Below are 21110 nucleotides of genomic sequence, written 5' to 3' on the forward strand. Positions count from 1 at the left end.
CCGGCTGCAACAGAGCCTGGGCTCGAACCCAGAATCTCTGGTGTCACAGCTAGCACTGCGATGCAGTGCCTTAGACCACTGCGCCACCCAGGAGGCCCTCATCCCCAGGTTTTGTGTTACAAAAAAAGAGCATGGTGGTTCTGCAACTGTATTAGTAATGAAGTTGGGCCCACACACACAATTGCTTCAACCTTTTTCAGGTTGGTTAAATGCACATTTATTTCCATGCTTGGAATGGATCATGTTTGCCATTCAGACACAGTGTTAGATACTTTGAGTCAGATTCTCTAATGAACTTTTTCTTTAGAAAGATCTTAGCGTCTGCTGATCCCACAGCTACAGTGAGGGAAAAAGTATTTGATCCCCTGCTGATTTTGTACTTTTGCCCACTGACAAAGAAATGATCAGTCTATCATTTTAATGGTAGGTTTATTTGAACAGTGAGAGACAGAATAACCACAAAAAAATCTAGAAAAACGCATGTCAAAAATATTATAAATTGATTAGCATTTTAATGAGCGAAATAAGTATTGTATGCAGTATGTGCCTATGAACCAGAGTTATACTGTTAGCACTGAGGCGGTGTGCCCTAGCAGGAAGTCCACTGTGTGCAGCTCACCCTGCACTAACATAAATAACCTGAGCATGTCTACCTCTGCTAAGCTTCCCAGTAAAGCAATAAAAACAATAAAGCATCCCAGAAAAGTGCTAAAAATAGCCCACATTAACATAAACTCAGCAAAAAAAAGAAACATCCCTTTTTCAGGACCCTGTCTTTCAAAGATAATTCGTAAAAATCCAAATAAGGTTTAAACACTGTTTCCCATGCTTGTTCAATGAACCATAAATAATTAATGAACAGGCACCTGTGGAACGGTCATTAAGACACTAACAACTTACAGACTGTAGGCAAATATGGTCACAGTTATGAAAACTTGGGACACTAAAGTGGCCTTTCTACTGACTCTGAAAAACACCAAAAGAAAGATGCCCAGGGTCCCTGCTCATCTGCTTGAGCGTGCCTTAGGAGGCATGCTGCCAGGAGGCATAAGGACTGGCATGCTGGCATGCTGCCAGGAGGCATAAGGACTGCAGATGTTGCCAGGGCAATAGATTGCAATGTCCGTACTGTGAGACGCCTAAGACAGCGCTACAGGGAGACAGGACAGACAGCTGATCATCCTCGCAGTGGCAGACCACGTGTAACAACACCTGCACAGGATCGGTACATCCGAACATCACACCTGCGGGACAGGTACAGGATGGCAACAACAACAGCCTGATTTACATCAGCAACGCACAATCCCTCCATCAGTGCTCAGACTGTCCGCAATAGGCTGAGAGAGGCTGGACTGAGGGCTTGTTGGCTTGTTGTAAGGCAGGTCCTTATCTTGTTATGTTCAAACAAATATTTACACATGTTAAGTTTGCTGAAAATAAACACAGTTGACAGTGAGAGGACGTTAATTTTTTTGCTGAGTTTATGTAGCTTAAGAAACAAGGTTCATGAAATAAATAATTTGCTAGTAACAGATGGCATTCATATTCTGACAATCTCTGAAACAAACTTAGATAATACCTTTGATGATACAGTGGTAGCAATATATGGTTATCAGATATACAGAAAACACAAATGCCTGAGGAGAAGGTGTGGCCATTTATATTCAGAACCACATTCCTGTAAAGCTTAGAGAGGATCTCATGTTAAATACTGTTGAAGTAATATGGCTACAGGTTCATCTGCCTCACCTAAAGCCCTTTCTGGTGGGAAGCTGCTATAGACCACCAAATGCTAACAGTCAGTATCTGGATAACGTGTGAAATGCTTGATAATGTATGTGATATCTACAGAGAAGTATATTTTCTGGATGATTTAAATATTAACTGGCTTTCATCAGGCTGCTCACTAAAGAGAAAGCTTCAAACTGTAACTAGTACTTGCAACCTGGTTCAGGTTATCAGTCAACCTACACATGGTAGTTACAAACAGCACAGGAATGAAATCAACATGTATTGATCACAACTTTACTAATGCTGCAGAAATTAACTGGAACGCAGTATCCAAATCAGTTGGATGTGGTGATCACAATATAGTAGCCGTATCTAGGAAAACCAAAGTTCCAAACGCTGGGCCTAATAGAGTGTATAAGAGGTGATTCCTATGTTGTTGATGTAAATACTATTTGTTGATCCGTGGTGTGTAATGAGAACCAACCAGCACTTGAGACATTTATGAAATTGCTTATCCCAGTTACTAATACATATGTACCAAATTAAAAAAATAACTGTAAAAACATTTAAATCCCTGTGGATTGATGAGGAATTGAAAAATGTTATGGTTGAGAGGGATGAGGCTAAAGAAATGGCAAATAAGTCTGGCTGCACAACCGATTGATAAACATACTGCAAATTGAGAAATCATGTGACTAAACTGAATAAAAAGAAGTAGAAACTACACTATGAAACAAAAATAAATGACAAAGAATGATAGTAAAAAGCTTTAGAGCAACTTAAATGAAATCTTGGGCAAAAACGTAAACTCCACTCCATCATTCAGTGAATCAGATGGCTCATTCATTACAAAACCTACAGATTTTTCCAACTACTTAAATTATTTTTTCATTTGCAAGATTAGCAAACTTAGGCATGACATGCCAGCAACAAACGCTGACACTACACATCCAAGTATATCTGACCAAATTATGAAAGACAAGCATTGTAATTTTGAATTCCGTAAAGAGTATGGAAGAGGTGAAACAATTATTGTTGTCTATCAACAATGACAAGTCTGACAACTTGGATGGAAAATTACTGAGGAGAACAGTGGACAATATTGCCACTCTTATTTGCCATCTCTTCAACTTGCTTTTTGAGTAAAGCCAGTTTGTCTATGTATGCTGATGACTCAACACTATACATGGAGTTTCAGAATGGGTAACAAGGAAAAAGTTAGTCCTAAATATTTCAAAAACTGAAAGCATTGTATTTGGGACTAAACCCTAAACCTCAACTAAATCTTGTAATGAATCATGTGGAAATTTAAAAAGTTGAGGTGACTAAACAGCTTGGAGTAACCCTGGATTGTAAACTGTCATGGTCAGAACATATTGATACAACAGTAGCTAAGATGAGAAGTCTGTCCATAATAAACCTTTAGGCACTGCATCTCAGTGCTGAAGGCGTCACCACAGACCCTGGTTCGATTCCAGGCTGCATCACAACTGGCCGTGATTGGGAGTCCCATAGAGCGGTGCACAATTGTCCAAGCGTCGTCCGGGTTAGGGTTTGGCCGGGGTAGGCCATCATTGTAAATAAGAAACTGTTCTTAACTGACTTGCCTGGTTAAATAAAGGTTAAATGAAAATAAATAGTTTTGTTGCACCTGGACTACTGTACAGTAGTGGTCAGGTGCCATAAGGCGGGACTTAGGAAAGTTGCAATTGGCTCAGAACAGGGCAGCACGGCTTGCCCTTAGATGTACACAGAGAGCTAACATTAATAATATGCATGTCAATCTCTCCTGGCTTAAAGTGGAGGAGAGATTGACTTCATCACTGCATGTATTTGTGAGAATGCACCGAGCTTTCTGTTTGAACTACTGGCACACAGCTCAGTCCTCAAATCCAGAACAGACTATGGGAGGAGCACAGTACTACATAGAGCCATGGAACTCCATTCCACATCAAGTAACTCATGCAAGCAGTAAAATTATATTAAAAAATGAGATAAAAACACATCTTATGGGACATCAGGGACTGTGAAGCAACACAAACATAGGCACAGACACATGCATACAAACACACAACATACGCACTACACAAACGTACACATTGATTTTGTCTTGTAGAGTAGGGGCCTGAGGGCACACCTTAATGTGTTGTGAAATCTGTTGTGAATGTATTGTAATGCTGGATGCCAGGAACGGAGTAGCTGCTGCCTTGGCAGCAGCTAATGGGATCCATAATAAATACAAATACAAATACCATACAAAACATACAGGAAGCATAGATTGTTTTGGAACCAAAGCATTAATTTCATTTCTATTTTGCAGGAGCTGAAGTTGCAGGCTCTCAGTGCCCTTTAGACAGAGAGATGCAGACAGACAGGCACTGATCTGTGCATCACTCCACTGGGCTTTCTGCTTCCCCTTCAAACACTATAAAGTATACATTACATGACCGAAAGTATGTGGACAACTGTTCATTGAACATCTCATTCCAAAATCATGGGTATTAATAAGGAGTTGGTCCCCCTTTGCTGCCATAACAGTCTCCACTCTTCTGGGAAGGCTTTCCACTAGATGTTTGAACATTGCTGTGGTGACATGCTTCCATTTAGCCACAAAAGCATTAGTGAGGTCGGGCACTGATGTTGGGCGATTAGTCTGCGTTTCAATTCATCCCAAAGGTGTTCGATAGGGTTGAGGTCAGGGCTCAGTGCAGGCCAGTCAAGTTCTTCCACACCGATCTCAACAAACCATTTCTGTATGGACCTCGCTTTGTGCACGGGGTCATTGTCATGCTGAAACAGGAAAGGGCCTTCCCTCAACTGTTTCCACAAAGTTGGAAGCACAGAATTATGTAGAATTATGTAGCTTTAAGATTTCCCTTCACTGTAACACTGCCCGAACCATGATAAACAGCCCCAGACCATTATTCCTTCTCCACCGTTATTGCTTCTAGACGTTTCCACTTCACAATAACAGCACTTACAGTTGATCGGGGCAGCTCTAGCATGGCAGAAATTTGACGAACTGACTTGTTGGAAAGATGGCATCCTATGACGGTGCCACGTTGAAAGTCACATTCTACTGCCAATGTTTTCTATGGAGATTGCATGACTGTGTGCTCAATTTTATACACCTGTCAGCAACGGTGTGGCTAAATAGCCAATTACACTCATTTGAATTGGTGTCCACATACCTTTGTGTAAATAGTGTATCTGTCATAGCAGGCCAGCCCATTTGACAAATGATGGTGCAGGTGACAGAGGCTTCACTACTTGCCTACAACAGGGTTTCCCAAACTCGGTCCTGGGGCCTCCCCTGGGATCAGGTTTGGTTTTTGCCCTAGCACTACATAGCTGATTCAAATATCCAACTCCTTATCAAGCTTTCATTATTTGAACAAATTTGTCTAGGGCAAAAAACTAAATGTGCACCCAGAGTGGGCCCCAGGACCGAGTTTAGGAAACCCTGTCCTACAACAACAGGCTCCGATGATAATACTGACAGTTTCTATTCTCACTGAAGTTGCAGTGTTCTGTCAAGCCCAATCTCCCTGTAGACTTGATGCCTCTGTGTTAGACAGGAGACATTAATAATTCGTATTTTCAGACTTCAGTGACGTTTTCGGGAACTCCACGCAAAGGAGGTCAACACAGCCGAATTAAGGGATCTATTCAATCAGATCCGCTTTAGCCGACAACGTTAGAGCTGTCAAATCCACAAGCGGTTCCTGGCATTATACCTAAAGCTGACATTTCCATTGGCACTAAGAGAAATCCTGCACCGAGAAATCCCATGCAGCCTTGTTTACCATTTCGAACACTGGAATTTGAGATGTAATCTACACCTCAATTAGGCTGATAGATTTTGTTAAATGATTTTCAATTTGAGTGTAATTATTTCTATATAGTCTACACTTTCTCGTTCTGAACTTCTAAAGCAATTAGGAGGGGTGTGGCTTTGTGAGGATGATCAAGAGCAGCTGCTCACCAATTTGACAGTTCCAACTCAGTTACATCTCCAGCACCGCCAAAACATCAGCTATGCGGGTGTTGGCTTTCACCGGTTATTGCTTTATCTGATTGAATCTAGGCCTAAATCCACTCGCGGTCACCGTCCAATGTGTTTTCCATTTGGTGTTGTCTTCTTATTACCGTACCAGAGAGAGTTCATCATTAATTAAATCCAAGGGGGATTCAAGATTCAAGCAAAAGCTATTCAAGGGTGCCAGCTAGCCTGGGCAGCCACTAGGGGACTTCATGGATCTCTATTATCGTCTGGTCTTGAGGTGCACAGCAGGTAATACACTCCTGTCCCCTGGCGACCGGTGCTTACATAAAACACACTTCCTGATGTTGCACCACACATTCAGTTGGGGGTAAACAACAGACTGCTGCAACCTGATTGGCTGAACATCAGGAAGTAGCATTCCTAGGCATTAACCACTCAAGCGTGGTGGTGGAAAATGGTGTTTAAAAAAGAAAGTATGCATATTTGCCCTGTTTTTTTCCCCACCTTCATGCCATTAAATGTAGTTAAGGAGGAAATTGAAGCCTTTGCTGCCTGAATGTTTTATGTACGAACTGGTCGCCGGGGGACACGAGTGTATTACAGGCTTCGAAAGCTGATGCGCATATTTCCCCTCTTTGGATGATGACTCTACAGAAGGTGATGTTCGGAAGATGTCCTTGAGCAGCTTCCCTCATTCTGCTCGAGTTGTTTTGAATAACAAATACAGGAGCCTTTATCTCAGAGGCTGTGGTGTCAAACAATGAATACCCCAGAGTGTCATAAAAGAGTTTAAATCCCTTTTAAGACATTCAAGTTATGTGTGTGATAGGAGTTATTGGATGTGAGACGATAAGGTTATTTTGGGTGATGTGACATGATGCTTGAGATAATTCTAATTACTCCAGTCGTTATGTCACTTCCTCAAGCAATCGAGATCCAGTTAATTATAAACATGGTCTCCCCTGAGTACACGTGTGTGTATGTGTGTGTGTGTGTGTGTGTGTGTGTGTGTGTGTGTGTGTGTGTGTGTGTGTGTGTGTGTGTGTGTGTGCGCATATTTGTGGTCGCAGCTTATAATCCTATGTGTGTTTAGGGGTGTGAAACTTGAGGGTACTTCAGAAAAGTTGGAAAACTGTTCGAAGAGTATGGATCCATTCTTCCCCGTGACCCCTAACCTGACTTTCCAGGCGTAAAAGAAACGCCTGAGCAGGGTCGGCAGAAACAGAAAGCATCAAATTTTCAGGCTTTGCCTTTTCCCCTAAAAAGCGGATGTATCCGGGGTTTTTTACAACCCGCTGAGGGTGTGTGGCCCATCAAGGCCGCTACACACGGAGTGTTATTTTCTACATAGTTCTACATACTTTAGTGCGGCTCAAATTTTGGAACGGACCGTATACGACTCTCCGTCGGTCTGTTTGTGTAGGGTGTGTAGGGCCCTTAACAAAGCCCATCTGTAAACAACTCGGAGACGGAAGCTGCCAGTGACCCTACTGCACAGAAAATGCTATACAATATAGAATTCAGATAACCCACTGAAAAGCCTTCACATGAGGTAGAGTCAATAACGCCCCCTATAGGCCAGAAACGCATCTACATAACAATATAATATATTCCGCAGTTGTGATGGTGATTTGCTATGGCAGCTGGTACAGTGCCTTCAGAAACTATTCACCCCCCTCCATTTTGTTGTGTTACAGCATGAATTTAAAATGCATTAAATGTCGATTTTTTTTTTTGGGGTCACTGGCCTACACGCAATACCCCATAATGTCAAAGTGGAATTATGTTTTTCAAAATGTTTACAAAAGAATTTAAAATGAAAAGCTGAAATGACTAGTCAATAAGTATTCAACCCCTTTGTTATGGCAAGCCTAAACAACTTCAGGAGTACACATGTTCTTAAAACCTGTTAGGGCTAGGGGGCAGTATTGACACGGCTGGATAAAAAACATACCCGATTTAATCTGGTTACCACTCCTACCCAGTAACTAGAATGTGCATATACTTATTACATATGGATAGAAAACACCCTAAAGTTTCTAAAACTGTTTGAATGGTGTCTGTGAGTATAACAGAACTCAAATGGCAGGTCAAAACCTGAGAGATTCCTTTACAGGAAGTGGCCTGTCTGACCATTTCTTGAACTTCTTTTCCATCTCTATCTTTTACTAAGGATCTCTGCTCTAACGTGACACTTCCCACGTCTTCCATAGGCTCTCAGAGCCCGGGAAAAAACAGAATGTCGTCATTCCAGCCCCAGGCTGAAACACATTATCGCCTTTCTCAAGTGGCCGATCAAGGGACTCTGGGCTTATGCGCGTGACCCGACCGCCCCCGCCTTTGTGATTTTTTTCCTCTGTTTGCCGAAAAGGAGATTCCCTGTCGGAATATTATCGCTTTTCTACGAGAAAAATGGCGTAAAAATTGATTTTAAACAGCGGTTGACATGCTTCGAAGTACGGTAATGGAATATTTCGAATTTTGTCACGAATTGCGCCATGCGCGCGACACTGATTTACCATTTCAGATAGTGTCTGGAACGCACGAACAAAACGCCGCTATTCGGATATAACGATGGATTATTTTGGACCAAACCAACATTTGTTATTGAAGTAGCAGTCCTGGGAGTGCATTCTGACGAAGACAACAAAAGGTAATCAAACTTTTATAATAGTAAATATGATTATGGTGAGTGCTAAACTTGCCGGGTGTCTAAATAGCGAGCCCGTGATGCCTGGGCTATGTACTTAGAATATTGCAAAATGTGCTTTCACCAAAAAGCTATTTTAAAATCGGACATATCGAGTGCATAGAGGAGGTCTGTATCTATAATTCTTAAAATAATTGTTATGCTTTTTGTGAACGTTTATCGTGAGTAATTTAGTAAAATGTTAGCGAATTCCCCGGAAGTTTGCGGGGGGTATGCTAGTTCTGAACGTCACATGCTAATGTAAAAAGCTGGTTTTTGATATAAATATGAACTTGATTGAACAAAACATGCATGTATTGTATAACATAATGTCCTAGGGTTGTCATCTGATGAAGATCATCAAAGGTGAGTGCTGCATTTAGCTGTCTTCTGGGTTTTGGTGACATTATATGCTGGCTTGAAAAATGGGTGTCTGATTATTTCTGGCTTGGTACTCTGCTGACATAATCTAATGTTTTGCTTTCGTTGTAAAGCCTTTTTGAAATCGGACAGTGTGGTTAGATTAACGAGAGTCTTGTCTTTAAATAGCTGTAAAATAGTCATATGTTTGAGAAATTGAAGTAATAGGATTTTTAAGGTTTTGAAAATCGCGCCACAGGCTTAAAGTGGCTGTTGAGTAGGTGGGACGCAAGCGTCCCACCTAGCCCATAGAGGTTAACCAGTCACATAAGTTGCATGGACTCACTCTGTGTGCAGTAATAGTATTTACCATGATTTTTGAATGACTACCTCATCTCTGTATCCCACACATACAATTGTCTGTAAGGTCCCTCAGTCGAGCAGTGAATTTCAAACACAGATTCAACCACAAAGACCAGGGTTGACCAGGGTTTTCCAATACCTTGCAAAAAAGGTCACCTATTGGTAGATGGGTAAACATTTTAAAAAGGTAGACATTGAATATTACTTGCAGAAGTTATTTGATTTTGATTTATTAGGATACCCATTAGCCGATCCCAATGGTGACAGCTAGTCTTGCTGGGGTCCAACATATATTTAAAAAAAGACAGACAAGACTTTACAATTTACATACATTTAAAAACATGAACATGTAGTGTGCTTGCATGTGCATCTATCAGTTACACATACTGTACATATCAGTGTTTCTTTAGCTGTTTTTTGAAACCAGGTTTGATGTTCACTTGCGCTACATGAGATGGAAGGGAGTTCCATGCACTCATGGCTCTGTGTAATACTGTACATTTCCTTGAATTTGTTCTGGACCTGGGGATTGTGAAAAGACCCCTGGTGGCATGTCTAGTGGGGTCAGTGTGTGTGTCAGTGCTGTGTGTATGTTGACTATGCAAACAATTTGGTTTCTTCTAAAAACATGAAGTGATGCTGTTAGTCTTCCCTCCACTCTTAGCCAAAAGAGACTGGCATGCATAGTATTAATATTAGCACTCTGATTACAATGACGAGCAAGACGTGATGCTCTGTTCTGGGCCAGCTGTAGCTTAACTACGTCTTACTTTGCAGTACTTACTTTGCAGACCATTTGATTGGACATTAACCAATATAAGACAAAACTATAGCCTGCAGGACTTGCATTGTGGAGTGTGGTGTAAAAAAAAGCTCTGTACCAATTCATTTAGTCTCCTCGACTTGTTCAACAGCCACACCATTCATTACCATACTCAGTTGAGGTCTAGAACTTAGGGAATGATTTGTACCAAATACTATGCAGTTTATTACTGACCACCCATTCCAAAACTGACTTTAACTCTTTAAGGGCTTCAGTGACTTCATTAGCTATGGTGGCTGACATACAGTACCAGTCAAAAGTTTTGAAACACCGACTCATTCAAGGGTTTTTCTTTATTTTTACTATTTTCTACATTGTAGAATAATAGTGAAGACATCAAAACTTTGAAATAACACATGGAATCATGTAGTAACCACAAAATTGTTAAACAAATCAAAATATATTTTAGATTCTTCAAAGTAGCCACCCTTTAACTTGATGACAGCGTTGCACACTCTTGACAGACCGAGTGAAGGAAGAGCAATACCTTTTAATCAAACGGGTTTGGCAGCGCTTCGGGCTGCCCCACACACAGAGACAGAACCGACCTGGACACAACATAACACACAGCATAAAATAATGCACTGTTTACACAACTTATGGTAGCCAGGACCACTATCACACTATCACCAATAGCGACAACAACAGTGTCACATCAAAAGTGACAGGCCCACGGTGCTGAAAAGACAGCAACCGTAATACATGTGCATTCCATGGCACTGATTGAGCCAATTTTGGTCAAACATAGACATGGCTGATAGACAGGCAACAGCAGTCACACACAGCATCAAATATAGTTAAAGAGTAAGCAACCCATTCACTCCAGTAGGCCCCGTGAAATCATAATACAAAAGCACAACCATTTCATGTCCAAAATGAAATGAACAAACCAGCTATTACTTCCCATTGCAAATATATTTGATCACGCTCATCACACTACCTGGTGATCTACAGTTTAAAGTTTGAAAGTTCATCTTGAAAAGGGTGATGATAAAAACCAAAAATCAATTACATTGGTTTTTTGCACCCTTTTCACATTACAAACCTGCACAACATCAAATCACCTCCCAAGTTTAGATAAGAAGAATAACCTCATGCAATGCAATGAAAATTATTTTCACCTGAAGTGCTGGTACTGCTTGATCTGTAGCAGCAGCCTGAAGTACGGAATCAGGTGTTGTTGCCAGCCATAGCTTTCCACCAGCCCCGCACCATCCTCCAGTCCAACCAGCTGTGGGATGTTGACCCCTGTCACAGTGCTGTCCTTCACAACACCAGCAATCTCGGACAAAGTGTTCACTCTGGTCTTTCTGAAGCGCTGCTTGATGAGGCTGAAGCACCAGTCTGGGGCAAACTTGGTGTGGCCTGTGATCAGGAAGTGAAGGTCCAGACTGTGGTGGAGCTTGTGCATGGTCCGCCAGGCACAATACCAGAGCACAAACTTCGTCTTGTTTTGGCCACTGCAGTTACCACAATTCAGGTCCACACATGTTTCCCCAACTCCGTAGTTGGTGAAGAAATGGTGCACATAGTTGATGACTACGCTGCTGCCTTTACTTGCTTGGGAGAGCTCTCTTTTTGATGGGAGGCATTAGACCATTCTCCTTGTATGACTGGTGGAGGAGAGTCGGGCGTTTTCTACTGATGCTGAAAGACAAATTCCAGATACAAATATTTTAGCATTATTATACAATAGATGCGAAATGGCATTCTGAGATAACATCCCTACACACACTTCATACACAAAATGTCAGCTAACTAGCCAGCCATTTAACATCAGCTGGCTAGCTAACAGCAAGCTTTAACTAGCAATACAAACTGATTGTCATAGCTACCTAAAGTTAACCAAATAGGTTCAATGTTAGCTAGCTAAAATTAGGCTATAACTAGCAATGTGAAATGGCATTCTGAGAAAACATATCTGACGTTACACACATTTCATACACGTAAATGAATGTTACCTAGCCTCTCTAGGCTAGGCGGGACGAATTCGTCCCACCTACGTAACAGCCACTTGCAGCCTGTGGCGCGATTTTCAAAATCTTAAAAATCCTATTACTTCAATTTCTCAAACATATGACTATTTTACAGCCATTTAAAGATAAGACTCTCGTTAATCTAACCACACTGTCCGATTTCAAAAAGGCTTTACAACGAAAGCAAAACATTAGATTATGTCAGCAGAGTACCAAGCCAGAAATAATCAGACACCCATTTTTCAAGCCAGCATATAATGTCACCAAAACCCAGAAGACAGCTAAATGCAGCACTCACCTTTGATGATCTTCATCAGATGACAACCCTAGGACATTATGTTATACAATACATGCATGTTTTGTTCAATCAAGTTCATATTTATATCAAAAACCAGCTTTTTACATTAGCATGTGACGTTCAGAACTAGCATACCCCCCGCAAACTTCCGGGGAATTCGCTAACATTTTACTAAATTACTCACGATAAACGTTCACAAAAAGCATAACAATTATTTTAAGAATTATAGATACAGACCTCCTCTATGCACTCGATATGTCCGATTTTAAAATAGCTTTTTGGTGAAAGCACATTTTGCAATATTCTAAGTACATAGCCCAGGCATCACGGGCTCGCTATTTAGACACCCGGCAAGTTTAGCACTCACCATAATCATATTTACTATTATAAAAATGTCATTACCTTTTGTTGTCTTCGTCAGAATGCACACCCAGGACAGCTACTTCAATAACAAATGTTGGTTTGGTCCAAAATAATCCATCGTTATATCCGAATAGCGGCGTTTTGTTCGTGCGTTCCAGACACTATCCGAAATAGTAAAGAAGTGTCACGCGCTTGGCACAATTCCTGACAATAAAATTCAAATTATTCCATTGCCGTACGTCGAAGCATGTCAACCGCTGTTTAAAATCAATTTTTACGTCATTTTTCTCGTAGAAAAGCGATAATATTCCGACAGGGAATCTCCTTTTCGGCAAACAGAGGAAAAAATCCCAAAGGCGGGGGCGGTCGGGGTCACGCGCATAAGCTAGTGTCTCTTGATCGGCCACTTGAGAAAGGCGATAATGTGTTTCAGCCTGGGGCTGGAATGACGACATTCTGTTTTTTCCCGGGCTCTGAGCGCCTATGGAAGACGTGGGAAGTGTCACGTTAGAGCAGAGATCCTTAGTAAATGATAGAGATGGCAAAGAAGTTCCAGAAATGGTCAGACAGGCCACTTCCTGTAAAGGAATCTCTCAGGTTTTGACCTGCCATTTGAGTTCTGTTATACTCACAGACACCATTCAAACAGTTTTAGAAAATTTAGGGTGTTTTCTATCCATATGTAATAAGTATATGCATATTCTAGTTACTGAGTAGGAGTGGTAACCAGATTAAATCGGGTATGTTTTTTATCCAGCCGTGTCAATGCTGCCCCCTAGCCCTAACAGGCTAGCAAGCCAGCCATCTAACCTCAGCTAATGTTAGCTAGCTGCAAGCTTTAACTTGGGGTCTTTTGTTAGACATGTCAAGTTAATGTTAGCTAGCTAAAAAATGTACTATAATCCCAATCCATAGAGTAACGTAACTAGCAATACAAACCGATTGTCATAGCTAAAGTTAAGCAAATAAGTTAGGTTCAATGTTAACGTTAGCTAGCAAACCAGCCATCTAACCTCAGCTAACTTTAGTTAGCTAACAGCAAGCTTTAACTTGGGGTCTTTTCTTCAGACATGTCACATTAACGTTAGCTAATTAGAATTGGAACTATAATCCCAATCCATAGAATAATGCTACTAGCAATAAAAAACGATTGTCATAGCTAAAGTTAATCAAATAATTTACATTCAATGTTAATCTTAGCTAGCAAGCCAGCCATTGAACTCCAGCTGGCTAGCTAACTAAAACAACTTTCTGACAAAATTAGAAACCTATAATATCTGAAACTCTAGCTAGATTCTTAACCGTATACATGGATGAACGCTTCATGGCAGACTGCAACCCCTTTCATTAAATAAGACATCCTGTGTCATTTCTGTTTAGTTTGCACAACTTGTTTGACCCATTGTGTTCCACTGATTTCAAAACTCGGTCAACTTCTTCTGTGACAACAACACTGTTGGTTGCTGTTTCTTCCCCATCACAGTCATCAGAAGACTACAATGTCTTCTTCAATGAAAATGTTTTTTCATAAATCAGGGATTTCCTCATTGTCTGATTCCTTTTCAGGGTCAGAGAGAGTCAGCATGGCACAATTGTCCTCCAGAAAGTAATCCATCACAACTTTTTCCCACTGACCTTTGTTGATAGCGCCTGATAAATTCAGGGCAGCAATGTTATCGAGAGCAGTTGCAACATATTTGTAGTTCTCCATGGCTAATGTTATATCTTTATAAAAAACTGCAGTAGAAAGGATTATCTACGCATAACAAGCAGCTCATTTTATAGACACAAGATGCTACACCGCAGAACAATCTGAAACTCGTCTTTCAGCATGTCCAGCCCACTCATTATCTCAGCCAATGGCTAGCGGGAAGGTTCCTTACTTTTTCTTTGGCTAAACCAACTAGGTTTTTAATTTAACAACTTTATTCGTATTTACAGATGGCATAAAAGTTTGTCATTAAAGGCACACGAAAGTTCACATGTTCGAGAAGGCATTTCTGCCCAAAAACACATTTTGATAAAAAAATGTTTTACGTTCAAATGGCTCTCCTGTGAAGTCGTGACTTGCGACATATACCTAGTTTCCTGAATCAGGTCACATTTATGCTTGCTCTGGAAATGCGATCCAGAGGCTCCGTACTGAGGGTGTGTCGCAATTGCGGAGCCTCCGGAGGCTTGCAGAGGCTAAATTGAGCTCTGTACCACAACCTTCTTTAAGGTTTTATGGCAGACTACAACCTATTTATGTATTGCCGCCACCTATTGTATTGGCTGTTTATCAGCCTACTATTCTGTATTATAAATTCAGTATCTCAGTAGTGATGTGTCTAAGCCGTCGAAGGAGAAAAAAAACCGTTCTACCCATTGCAAGTCAAAATGTGATTGGTTCATTTCCCACTTATCATCAGCATACATGGACACACATGCTTTGTTTAATGCCAGTGGAAAGTCATTGGTAAAAATACAAAAAGAGTAGAGGGCCTAGAGAGCTGGCCTGCGTAACACCACACTTTACATGTTTGACATTAGAGAAGCTTCCCCACAGAGCGATATGCACGATATATACCAAACATTTGGAACACCTTCCTATTATTGAGTAGCACTCCCCCCCTCTTTTGCCCTCAGAACAGCCTCAATTCGTTGGGGCATGGACTCTACAAAGTGTCGAAAGCATTCCACATGGATGCTGGACCATGTTGACTCCAATGCTTCCCACAGTTGTCAAGTTGGCAGGATGACCTTTGGGTGAATGTTGAGCGTGAAAACCCCAGCAGCGTTGCAGTTCTTGACACAAACCGGTGCGCCTGGCATCTACTACCATACCCCATTCAAATGCACTTATATTTTTTGTCTTGCCAATTCACCCTCTGAATGGCACACATACACAATCCATGTCTCAAGGCTTAGAAATCCTTTTTTAACCTGTTAGGGCTAGGGGGCAGTATTGACACGGCCGGATAAAAAACGATTTAATCTGGTTACTACTCCTGCCCTGTAACTAGAATATGCATATAATTATTGGCTTTGGATAGAAAACACCCTAAAGTTTCTAAAACTGTTTGAATGGTGTCTGTGAGTATAACAGAACTCAAATGGCAGGCCAAAACCTGAGAAGATTCCTTGCAGGAAGTGGCCTGTCTGACAAGTTGTGTTTCATCTTGGCTCTTTTTATTGAAGACTGAGGATCTTTGCTCTAACGTGACACTTCCTACGGCTCCCATAGGCTCTCAGAGCCCGGGAAAAAGCTGAACGATATCGAGGCAGGCTCTGGCTGAAACACATTATCACTTTTGGCAAGTGGCCGATCAGAGTACTATGGGCTTAGGCGCGTTCCCGAGTCGACCGAATGCTTTATTTTCTTTCGTCTGTTTACCTAAACGCAGATTCCCGGTCGGAATATTATCACTTTTTTATGAGAAAAATGGCATAAAAATTTATTTTAAACAGTGGTTGACATGCTTCGAAGTACGGTAATGGAATATTTAGAAGTTTTTTGTCACGAATTGCGCCATGCTCGTCACCCTTATTTACCCTTTCGGATAGTGTCTTGAACGCACGAACAAAACGCCGCTGTTTGGATATAACTATGGATTATTTTGAACCAAACCAACATTTGTTATTGAAGTAGAAGCCCTGGCAGTGCATTCTGACGAAGACAGCAAAGGTAATAACATTTTTCTTATAGTAAATCTGACTTTGGTGAGTGCTAAACTTGCTGGGTGTCTAAATAGCTAGCCCTGTGATGCCGGGCTATCTACTGAGAATATTGCAAAATGTGCTTTCACCGAAACGCTATTTTAAAATCGGACATATCGAGTGCATAGAGGAGTTCTGTATCTGTAATTCTTAAAATAATTGTTATGCTTTTTGTGAATGTTTATCGTGAGTAATTTAGTAAATTCACCGGCAGTGTTCGGTGGGAATGCTAGTTACATGCTAGTCACATGCTAATGTAAAAAGCTGGTTTTTGATATAAATATGAACTTGATTGAACAAAACATGCATGTATTGTATAACATAATGTCCTAGGGTTGTCATCTGATGAAGATCATCAAAGGTTAGTGCTGCATTTAGCTGTGGTTTGGGGTTATGTGACATTATATGCTAGCTTGAAAAATGGGTGTCTGATTATTTCTGGCTGGGTACTCTGCTGACATAATCTAATGTTGACATCTAGTTGAAGCCTTAGGAAGTGCTAAATGAATCCTAACTCACTGTGTGTTTCATAGCCAAAGGCTTGAAAGTGATTCCACACATCAGATTTCCACTTCCTGTTAGGATTTGAAAGTTGTAAATTCTTGGCTATCTTCACGAACCCTGGCTAACAAGTTGAATCAGCAATACAAAATTGGGTTTAATTATTTATTTACTAAATAACTAATCACACAGAATTACAAATACACAGAATACAAATGATGTCATACAGAAATCGTCCCGGTGGACGGAACCTGTATGATGGCTGGTTACACAAAGGAAAGGAGGTTGGGCTTGAAGGAAAGAGCGGGAAGATTTAGGAACAAAGAAACAGCAGCTATGCTATCGTAAATACATTATCTTATGCATTCTAAATTACCGCCCATTTGGAAAAGGAAAATGCTATAAATATTTACTCTGAGCTGCGCTTCGGTAGATTGGTCGTAGATGCTGGCCGGGTTGGCCAACAGATCTTCCTGTCCTCGGAAGAATGTCTCTGGTGGTAAATTGGAAACGTGGTGGTATCTTTGTCTGTCTGTTAGACTGGATCCGTCGTCCGTCCTTTCCTAGCCCCCGTCTACAGCGGCCGCTGCTAACTCAACGGCTAGGAAGTATCACTTCTGTAGTGAATAAGCTCAAAGTTCATACCATTCGCCACCAAAGCTCATGCCGAGGTTGGCTTAGTTCTGTACTTGACGTGTGTCCTTCTAACGTAGAGGCTGCAGACCTCATGTACTGGAACATGGTTATCTTTTCGTCAAAGGATTATATAGTGGAGAGAGGGAAGGATGTGTTTCATCGTTTATAACCCCTGTCTCTTCACAGGGGTGGGCCACTGATCAAGCAGGGCACTTTCCTTATGAAAACCCAATTCTCTCATTTGGAAGCTAAAATTACATTTAATCTCCTAACAAACAATTTCAATATCAAACATTTCAATTGCATAACAATTCCATGTTACTCTGATAACTAGAGGGTGTATACTTTCTCAGGTACAGTTTATGTCGTCCTGTCATCAGTCATAATGTCTCAGATGACAACCGAACTGACATCCATACTCATTACGTTCCCAAGCATATTTCCAACTGGTTTTATTAACAAAATACGTGGTACCTTTCCACATTTGTTTGATGTTCCCAGACTCTCTATATTTAACACAGGCTATTCAGGTCCTTCAGTAGATTCAGAGAGGGGAAGAGAGAAAGGTATTTATGGGGGGGGGGGTCATAAACCTTACCCACAGGCCAACGTCATGACACTATGTATGATCTCCAATCAGAGACAACGATAGACAGCTGCCTCTTTTTGGGAACCATACTAGGCCAACAAAGAAAAAGAAAACATAGATATACAAAAACTAGAGTACCCACCCTAGTCACATCCTGACCTAACCAAAATATAGAAAATAAACAGGAATCTCTAAGGTCAGGGCGTGACAGTACCACCCTCCCAAAGGTGCGGACTCCGGCCGCAAACCTGAACCTATAGGGGAGGGTCCGGGTGGGCATCTACTCTCGGTGGCAGCTCCGGTTCGGGACGTAGCCCCCGCTCCCTACGCTGATCCCGACGTTTCTGTGGAACTGGACAGTGGATCATCGCCGGAGACTCTGGACCGTGAATCGTTGCTGGAGGAACCAGACCGTGAATCATCGCCGGAGGCTCTGAACTGTGAACCACCGCTGGAGGCTCCGGACTGCAGATCGTCGCCAGAGGCTCCGGACTGCAGACTGCCGCCGGAGACTCTGGACTGGGGGACGTCGCTGGAGGCTCCGGACTGGGGGACGTCGCTGGAGGCTCTGGACTGGGGGATGTCGCTGCAGGCTCTTTGCCATGGATCATCACTACAGGTTCTGGGCCATGGATCATCACTGGAGGCGTTGTGCCATGGATTATCACTGGAGGCTCCGGGCCATGGATTATCACTGGAGGCTTCGTGCCAAATAAACAGGAATCTCTAAAGTCAGGGCGTGACACAGGCAGAGAGTTGTATTGTCAGTTGTCTCTGTGTGTGCATGCAGTTGAGTACAATCGTGTTATTTTTCTTACCCATTAACCTCTTACATCTAGATGTTCCGCTAGCGGAACACCTGCTCCAATATCCAATGATGGGCGGGCGCGAAATACAAATTCCTCTAAAATCCGAAAACTTATTTTTCAAACATATGACTATTTTACAGCATTTTAAAGACAAGACTCTCGTTAATCTAACCACACTGTCCGATATCAAAAAGGCTTTACAGCGAAAGCAAAACATTAGATTATGTCAGCAGAGTACCCAGCCAGAAATAATCAGACTACCCATTTTTCAAGCTAGCATATAATGTCACAAAAAACAAAACCACAGCTAAATGCAGCACTAACCTTTGATGATCTTCATCAGATGACAACCCTAGGACATTATGTTATACAATGCATGCATGTTTTGTTCAATCAAGTTCATATTTATATCAAAAACCAGCTTTTTTACATTAGCATGTGACGTTCAGAACTAGCATACCCCCCGCAAACCTCCGGTGAATTTACTAAATTACTCACGATAAACGTTCACAAAAAACATAATTATTTTAAGAATTATAGATACAGAACTCCTCTATGCACTCGATATGTCCGATTTTAAAATATCTTTTCGGTGAAAGCACATTTTACAATATTCTCAGTAGATAGCCCGGCATCACAGGGCTAGCTATTTAGACACCCACCAAGTTTAGCATTCACCAAAATCAGATTTACTATTAGAAAAGTTTGATTACCTTTCCTGTTCTTCATCAGAATGCACTCCCAGGACTTCTACTTCAATAACAAATGTTGGTTTGGTCCAAAATAATCCATCGTTATATCCAAATCGCGGCGTTTTGTTCGTGCGTTCTAGACACTATCTGAATGGTAAATAAGGGTCGCGCACATGGCACATTTCGTGACAAAAGATTTCTAAATATTTCATTACCGCACTTCGAAGCATGTCAACCGCTGTTTAAAATCAATTTTTATACCATTTTTCTCGTAAAAAAGCGATAATATTCCGACCGGGAATCTGCGTTTCGGTAAACAGAGGAGAAAAAAGAAAGACGGGGGCTCAGAATTACTATTAGAAAAATTGGATTACCTTTGCTGTTCTTCGTCAGAATGCACTCCCAGGACTTCTCCTTCAACAACAAATGTTGTTTTGGTTCCAAATAATCCATAGTTATATCCAAATACCTCCGTTTTGTTTGTGCGTTCAGGTCACTATCCGAAGGGTAACGCGCAAGCGCATTTCGTGACAAAAAATTTCAAAATATTCCATTACCGTACTTAGAAGCATGTCAAACGCTGTTTAAAATCAATTTTTAGGCTTATTTTTCTCCTAAAATAGCGATAATATTCCAACCGGACAACGTTTTATTCATTCAAAGAGAGAAAGAAAAAAATGGCGAAGTCTCGTGAACGCGCATCTCCAGTGTCACTGTCCCCAGGCAGGCCACTTACAAACTCTGCTGCTGTACTTTGCACAGAGACAGGAGACACGTCATTCCGCTTTCTAAAGGCTTTAGAGAGCCAATGGAAGCCTTAGAAAGTGTCATGTGACAGCACAGATGCTGTCATTTCGAGAGGGATGCAACAGAAGGACAACAAATTGTCAGACAGGGCACTTCCTGCATGGAATCTTCTCAGGTTTTGGCCTGCCATATGAGTTCTGTTATACTCACAGACACCATTCAAACAGTTTTAGAAACTTTAGTGTGTTTTCTATCCAAATCTACTAATTATATGCATATTCTCGTTTCTGGGCAAGAGTAGTAACCAGTTTAAATCGGGTACGTTTTTTATCCGGCCGTGAAAATACTGCCCCCTATCCCTAACAGGATAAAGTCCTTCTTTATATCCTAAAAATGTGAGTTTATTTGGCACGTTTGATTCAGAAATCCACCTGTTCCAACTCGCCCAACATGTCTACAAAGGAATCTAAAAAGTTACCTGTATACTTCATCCAAACAATTCAAACAACATTTCTAATCCATCCTCAGGTACCCTAATATGTAAATAATCGATAAAATTTAAGACGGAATATACGGTGTTCAATACCTGAGAAAAAGAACGAGGAGCGCGCCAAAACTCATGTACGCGTGCCAAAAGACTAGAGTCCTTCTGAGGGATACTTCGAAAGAATATGAATACTTCTTCATTTTTCAAAAAACAAGCATGAAACAATTTCTAAAGACTGTTGACATCTAGTGAAAGCCATAGGAACTGCAATCTGGGTCCTAATTATTAGACTTTCCCATAGAAAAGCATTGAAAAGTCCAATGACCTAAAAGAAAAATGTC

The sequence above is a fragment of the Salmo salar genome, chromosome 09 (genome assembly GCF_965601325.2).
Source record: "Salmo salar chromosome 09, fSalSal1, whole genome shotgun sequence".
Lineage (NCBI taxonomy): Eukaryota > Metazoa > Chordata > Actinopteri > Salmoniformes > Salmonidae > Salmo > Salmo salar.